This window comes from Benincasa hispida, chromosome 1, assembly GCF_009727055.1.
Source record: "Benincasa hispida cultivar B227 chromosome 1, ASM972705v1, whole genome shotgun sequence".
Taxonomy (NCBI): Eukaryota; Viridiplantae; Streptophyta; class Magnoliopsida; order Cucurbitales; family Cucurbitaceae; genus Benincasa; species Benincasa hispida.
The window spans coordinates 89,595,761-89,604,140 of NC_052349.1; the positions used below are offsets into that span (position 1 = coordinate 89,595,761).

Here is an 8,380-nt window from a genome sequence, read left to right on the forward strand (position 1 = left end):
AGTTGATATAATATGGTATTGAGAGATCGAATAAACAAGTATTCTGTAAATACAAAAAAAAAAAAAAAGACTTGACTAGATGCCCATGGGGTCAGGGAGGGGCAGAGATGGCTTCCCTGTTCTCATCCCCACTCCCCATTTCATTCATCATCACCACAAAATTCTTCATCTAATTTCATGGGAGATTAGGGCGAGTATGATATTTCCCCTGGGTAATTATATAGAGGGTTTATATAGTGCACCTTTCTTTACCCTAAGGTGGAACTCTTAAATAACGCATAAACAATAAAATACAAATTAGGTTTTAGGGGCATTGCCCTCGAGCCCTCCACTAGGGTATGTCACCCCTGGATACCGTGCTTGGTCATTCGTAGCACCAAATAGCATATTCAAAGCATTGTAATAATTATGTTTTTGGAAACTTTTCAATTAAAAGAAAATAATTTTTCACTACGAATTCCTTTTTGCATGGTAAATTTTTCATGAAAAAATCTTAAACATCTTCAATGAAACAAAATGAAATGTAATTTGAAGTTATTTAATTATCCATATTTATATGATAATAAAAAAATAAACGAGGTGGGGAATATGGGGAATGCATTCCCTGCCCCATCCCATCTAGCTTAAAGGGAATATTTCTCCACCCCTTCGTACATTTATTGTCTACATGGACATTACTCCTACATTAGGGGCAGGTCCAGGAGAAATGAACATCTCCTAGATTGGACTTAAGAATGGTCAACTTAAGGATACACCATCTTGAAGGTGCATGTTGAAGATCCTACATATATTAAAAAGATTGGACGACCTCGATCTTTAAAAGATAGATTATTTACTCCTCTCACTACCATTTTTGTAATGGACATATATTTATCTAGTAAACTATATGTGAAAATGAACAATGAGATGTTTTTCATAATTATTTTTACTTTTCCACCTAGTTGAGATATCTGAGTACACCTACTGATCATCCTTCGGCCTCTAATACTTTGTTATAAAATTGGATCTAAAAATAGTTTTTAAAATAAATATATTAAACATACATACAATAAGTTCATTTTAGTAAATAAGTTTGAGAACTGAAGGAAATCGAATTCGAGATTTCCATGAGCAGCGAAACAAGATTATTCCAAATCACAATCATGAATGAACAATACATTTACAGTCGACTTCAAACAAACGGTTATACAATTCATAAAGAGAAATTACAGCATGAATAAACTCAAATGAACAAGAGAGGAACTCTATGAACATTTGAAGCCTCGTCTCCATGCTCTGTTGCACGACCGCTTGAACAACAGCGACCATGAACACTCGATCTACACGACCGCAACACCGCAACGAACACTTCGTGCTCGTCCTCAACGATCACCTCGGTCAGAATTCCTCTGCAACACGAACGACCTCTAGAAAACCTCAATGGTGTCGAATTAAGTCTGACACCACCAACAAGTCTACCTTGGTATTCTCGGTGTGAGAATCCAGAGGGTGGGCTCTGTTCGGACTTGGTATGAGGCAGACGAACGGAGGAAACACCGATCGCGTACACGACTGGGTAAGTGAGAGATGGTGGAGACCTATCGTATAGGTCGATGCCCAATTGTTTAGATAAAGTTAAGCGATCGTCTAGCAAAATCTATGTGATCATTTAGCTCATCGTTTAGCTTAGTCTGTCACTTACAGACTCTACACGATCGTTTACTTAGGGCAAGCGATCGTCTAGCAAAACTATGTGATCATTTAGTAAATACTGCACAATTGTTTAGCTCTTCATTGCACGATCGTTTAGCTCGCCCAGCCGTCATTTAATAAATCCGTATTTACTTGACGACTATGTGAGTTTCTTTTGCGCGAAGAGAAATCTTAGAACTTTTTCAATCGTTTGTAAAACTCCTTTTTTGAAAATAGGAAAACCATTTTCCTTTTAAACTCACAGTTACCATGATTCAATAACCACCCACTACTTTGGTTATTTAAAAGAAAAAGAATTAATTATCCTATAATTAATATTATTATATATATAAATGATAACCAACTTATCATACTATATTTATAAACTATAGTTTTAATATTTCATCTCATGAAACATATAACCCATAGTTCTTTTTCTATTCCATGGTACTTAATGTAAATCTATTTATATCAATCCTCCACTAGATGTATCTCATACATCATACCGATTATATAATATATAATCAAAATACCTCTTGTCAATTTGAACATTTCAAATCAACACCAAGAACTAATCCTCAACTAAATCCATTAAGCTACCAAGGGGACCTTATGGACTTGTAGCTCGAAGCTCCAACGGTACGTGAATAACTGACTAAATTCTGTAGTCACAGAATCCACTATCTGTTAATTGCCAGGCACTCTACTAAAGACAGACAGCTAAATTCTCCTTATCAAAGATATATTATGTGTCCATCTTAACCAATCAGTAGTTCGACAACCCTTCACAGATCGTTTGTAAGTACAGCTGGGCCAATAACCATTATGCCCCTATAGTTAGATCTGTCTCCTTAAGTACCACTGATTCCTCTATGAACATAAGTCATAGTCCTACTATGAACAAGTCTTCTCTTTCAAAGAGAATCTGTGGCCACTATGTTCAAGCCCAAAATCAGCCCTTAAGGGAGCAATCTCTCTACTTATCCCTGCTTCGAGAAATGAGTGAATTCCATATTATGGATTGAGTTCCCAGCTCCCAGATCAGACAAGTCCCCAAAAAGGTAGGCATGTTGAGTTGGCAATCTGGCCATTCTAACCCATACTAATCAAAGGACCACCCTCAAAGGCAGGAGTTCGCAAAACACTCAGGATTGAGGTTGTGTCACCTATGGTCGTTTAGGTGAGATGTAAGTCTCTAGTATCAACGACGTTATATATAGAGTCTAATCATCTTATGGTCCAGGTCTTATACAAACTCTTTGTATAGGACACCCCCGCTCCACGTCTCCACATGAATGGTCAGGATCTACCATCTGTAGTAGTTTACAACACTTGCAAACCTCTACAAAGCGGGTCGTATTCGTAGTGTCAAAGGACCAGGTATCCCACCTTAATCCTTATACTACAGACCTATTTAGGTTATCACTTAAGACCTGATCCACTTGTATATCACATATACATGCTTAAGTTCACATAAGATAACCAAGGAGCTTTGTTTATTGGATATGAGTAAATGTCAGAATTAAATAACACTTATTTTATTCATTGAACAATGTGTATCTTTACAAAACAACGAGACTCTGGGAGAATTAGGACACCAATCCCAACAAGGACATAATACAAAATCCATATTACCTTCAACACATTATTTGAGAAGTCATATCACCTTCATATACATATATTATATTTTTTAAATGAAAAAACCAGCATAGAACAAAAACCAATTAATGCATAAGACAATAGTAATGAAAAGAAGTCATGGTGAAGTGGTTTTATCTTGGATGTCCAACTTTTGCTTATGAAGTTGAGAGGGTAATTTCACATCAGTTGCTAATCCAAGAGCTTGAAGTAATAAGATAACCCACAATGTGAAGTCAAATTCCCACCATTGAAGCCCATGTCTTGCTGAATATCCAAAAGCATAGTGGTTACTGTGCCAACCCTCCTCACAAGTAATCAACCCTAGCACCCTGTGTGTCAAACATAATAACACAAAATGTTATTTAATTAACAAAATATATAACATCCTGGACCTTGATAATTAGGGAAAACAAAAAGGTTAAATTACAAGTGTCGTAGGTAAATTTTTATGTTTATGTCCAACATCACCATGCACTTTATAAAAAAGTATTTAATAGGAAGAAGAGACAACACCAATTGTTCTTTGATAAATCATTGGTGTTCCATTTTCTGTAGCCCCATATGTGGCATGGTAAATTTGGTGAGCATTAAACTCAAATTGTCAGGTTTTTGGGTGGTTTTTAGCAAGCATTTGGAAGGTCAAACCATATTCAAATTAAATGTGTGACCTATAGATTTTGATGACTCGAATGTGTACTTTATGATGGTTTAAGTCTCAAGTCGTTTGGTGTTTTTTTATGGAAATTTATGGTAGTTTGAGTAACGAAGGGTCAAGAATTATTGCAACTTTTGAAATTCTATCTTAATTACTGTAATCTTTTTCATTTGCTTTTATTAGTGATTTATTGAAGGAATTTAGGGAGACATTTTGTGAGGCTATATATAGTGGTATTGTAATCTTTCTGATGACAATGTTGAGAAAGAAATCAATAGAAGATTGAGTATTATGTCTAAAAGAAATCAATAGAAGATTGAGTATTATGTCTATACTTTATTCTCTCTCTCTTCAATAAAAAGCTCCACCACTCAAACAATTTTTTTTTTTTAATTTGGTATCAGAGCTATGTCGAACCATGGGAGCACAGTGTTGGGACAAATGCAGTTACCACAACTCACCAAGATAAACTATGACAATGCGAGTATTCAAATGTGTACCTTGCTCGATGCTCAAGACACATGAGAAGTAGTCCAAGAAGGTCTTAAGGAGGAGGCTCCAATTGCAAATCCATCAGCAAACCAATTGAGGGCGATAAAAGAGATGTGCATGAAAGACAAAACCACTCTCTATCTCATGTTCCAAGTTGTGGATGAGTCAGGTTTCGAGAAAATTGTAGGTGCAAAGACATCGAAGGAAGCATGGACACACTAGAGAAGGTTTTCAAGGGTGTTGATCGAGTCAAATAAGTGCGACACCAAAATCTTCGAGGCGAATTAGAAACCATGAAAGGAAGGAGAGAAGGAATACCCGACTACATCACCCAGGTTCAAACGATGGTAAACCAACTTAAATGCAATGGAAAAACTCTTGAAGATGCCAGGGTTATGGAGAAAATCCTTCGATCATTGACAAATGATTTTGAGAATGTAGTATGTGCTATCGAGGAATCAAAGAATTTGGAAGAAATGACAATTAATGATCTTGCAGGTTCCTTTGAAGCACATGAACAAAGAAAGAAGAAAAAGAAACAAGAGGTCTTGGAGGAAGCCTTACAAAAAAAGATGACCATCAAAGAAGACAAGACAATGTATGTGCAACACAACCGAGGAAGAGGACGTGGTCGTGGTGGTCGTAGTTTCGGTTGCAGCAGAGGTCGTGGTCGTGGAAACACCAATGAAGAGAAAGAAGAAACGAGCCAACTAAATTGGCATGGATGAGGTCGAGGTCGTGGAAGAGGCTGTCGCTCAAATCGTCCAAATGTTGAGTGTTACAATTGTAGAAAATATAGACACTACGCAAAAGATTGCTATGCCGAGAAGAAGATTGAAGAAAACGCAAACTTAGTTGTAGAAGATAAGACCAAAGATGACGGTGTTCTCAAGATGGCCCATGAAGGCATCACTCCAAAAAGTGACATGGTGTGGTATCTTGACATCGGTGAAAGCAACCATATGTGTGGGCACAAATATCTTTTTGTTGATATGCAAGAGATAGAAGATGGATACATTTCTTTTAGAGATACATCAAAGGTTCAAGTCAAAGGTCGAGGAAAAATACGTTTTTCCCAAAGGAATGGAAAAGAAGGTACTATGAAGGATGTCTACTACATACCTGACTTGAAAAGTAATATTCTAAGTATGGGACAGTTATTGGAGAAAGGATGCTCGGTCTTCATGAAAGATCGAATATTGCACTTGAAGGACAGAAATGATCGGGTGCTCGCACATGTTGCGATAGGGAAGAATCGGACGTTCAAACTCAACCTGAAGAATGTATAAGAGAGGTGTTTGCAAGTCAACATGGAGGACAAAATATTCTTATGACACTTACAGTTTGTCAGATTGATATACACCCATTGGTGTAAAATGGGTTTACAAGAAGAAGATGAATGCCTAAGGTCAGATTGAAAGGTACAAGGTGTGTCTAGTTGCAAAAGGTTACAGACAAAAAGTAGGAATCGATTATGACGAAGTTTTTGCTCCAATTGCAAGCATGGAGACAATTCGACTTCTCTTATCTCTAACTGCACAATTTAAGTGGGTTATCTATCAAAGGATGTAAAATCAACATTTTTAAATGGAGTTCTTGAAGAAGAAGTGTATGTGGAGCACCCTCTGCATACATGAAATCTCGAAAGGAAAATAAAGTATTGAAAATAAAGAAGGCGCTTTATAGGTTAAAGCAAGCACCTCGAGCATGGAACATTCGAATTGATATTTACTTCAAGAAGAACAAGTTCATACAATGCCCCTACGAGTATGCATTATACGTAAAGAAAAAAGAAGGTAATCTACTTATCATTGCCCTTTATGTTGATGATCTTATTTTCATGGGGAGCAATGAGAACTTGGTTGTGGACTTTAAAGATGCTATGACGCGAAAGTTTGAAATGGAAGACTTAGGATTGATGAAATACTTTCTTGGTCTTGAATAAGAAAACTTTGGAATTTTTGTTTCACATGAAGCATATACGAAGGCTGTGTTGAAGAGAAATAAGATGGAAGAATGCAAGCCTGTAGCAACACCAATGGAGCTTGGCACAAAACTCTCTAAATTTGAGGGAGGAGATCAAGTAAATGCACGTGAATACCGCAGTTTGGAAGGGAGTCAATGATATCTCACATGCACACGACCGAATATTGCATATAGTGTTGGTGTAGTGAGTCGATACGTGGAGGATCCAAGGCTCTTGCACCTCAAGGCCATTAAATGAATTCTTCGATATATTCGAGGGACGGAATCACTTGGGCTTTTCTACACAGAGACTAGTGAATACAAGTTGATAGAATACTTTGACAGTGATTGGTGTAGAGATATAGATGATAAAACTTAATAAATAATCATCGGTTCTATAAAACTACTTCATAATGTCTCTGGGTTTAATATTTATTATTAAAAATAGGTTTTAAATAAGACAATAATGAGAAGTGACAGCTTTTATATGGGGAAAAGTATTATTTTTATCTATATGTCAAGTTCTCAATGCACACAATAAATAGGGCATGCAGACACCAAAATTTCAAGAAATGAAGGCAAATAAAAGATTATTTTTCCTCTTTTCATGTTAATTCTTACTGTTGCAAAATCGACAATTAAAGAACACAAAAAAGGGAACGTAGAGTAGGGAAGATCGACACATAGATATACGTGGTTCACTAACAGTGTGTTAGCTATGTCCACGGGCAGATGGAGAACAATATTATTTCCAGAGAATATTTTCAGAATTACATAAAAAAACGGCGCCTCTAGGTTAGAGAGTTTATATATCACACTGCTCTAAACCCTAGGTTGTTCGAAGCACCAGCAAATAGATTCAAGGCATTTCAACACTTACCATTCCCCAAACAACAAAGGGAAGTCCTCTAAATTTCTAGAGAACAATTGCAAGAGTTATCCGATGAAGAAGGTATATTTTACGAAGGAACCTACTAGCTTGTTTCTGCAAATCCTCAACATTCTTTGGTCTTCCATACTTTAGAAAAACCACAAACCAATTGTGAGATAGTTTTTGTTTTGCTTCCCTTTCTTCAAAATCTTTAAGATTTTTCGGGTAAATCTTCTCAGTCAAAGCATACAAATTGAACATCCAAGTTATGTGACTAAATCCTTCTAAAAGGTTGTGTGGATCTTGTTCTACATCAACAAACTGATGGTGATATTTATGGGTACTAACCCAATCAATTAGATCACCCTGTAGTAAAAAAAAAAAAAAGTTATCAATTCATTTTTAGAAAAAGAAATTAAAAGATCTATGAATCAGTAGGTGTACCAAAATATCTCAATTAGGTTAACATATTCTTAGCATCCTCATCATACCTTGTACTCGATATATTCATATAAAAAAGTCAAGAAAAAAAATTTGGAAAAGAGCTCAAAAAGATTATACAAAGGTCAAGGTTACAAACTCTTAATTTTCCAGCTATCATTTTAATTATTTTTTTTTTTAGAAAAAAATTTATAACACTAAGATCACAAACCTGAAAGGCTTGTACTCCAATATAAGCAAATGAGTACTCAAGCCATTTGGGAAGTTTAAAACTTCTATGTGCCAAGAGAGAAAGCACATGCAAGAAAAAAATTCCACCAACAGACCGTCGATCTAAAGTGGTACACTTTCTCTTTAAAAAAGCCCGTTTAGGCTTCACTACTGAAAATGGCTCCTTCTTATCATGTTTATCTTCTAGCTCTTTTCTTATTGTCTCCATAGTTGAGAAAAAGCATAAGAGAAAAAGCCAATATATAGAACTTTCCCAAGCTTGGCTTCTTTAATTTCTACTTGTTAGTTGGTGTTTTTATAGTGATAGATTTTTCCTCGAGAATAGTTAGGTTACGTGTGGTTTATCGAAAAGTTATTTTCTACATTATTCTAGAAAACATTTTTTACTTTTCCTTTTTAGAAGTAGATTTTTT

At 36.0% G+C, this 8,380-nt stretch overlaps 1 pseudogene; it reads right to left on the reverse strand.

Moving 5' to 3' along the window:
- Positions 1-3,427: 3,427 nt before the first annotated feature.
- On the reverse strand, positions 3,428-8,175 carry LOC120070169 (annotated as a pseudogene).
- Between the last annotated feature and the right edge of the window lie 205 nt (positions 8,176-8,380).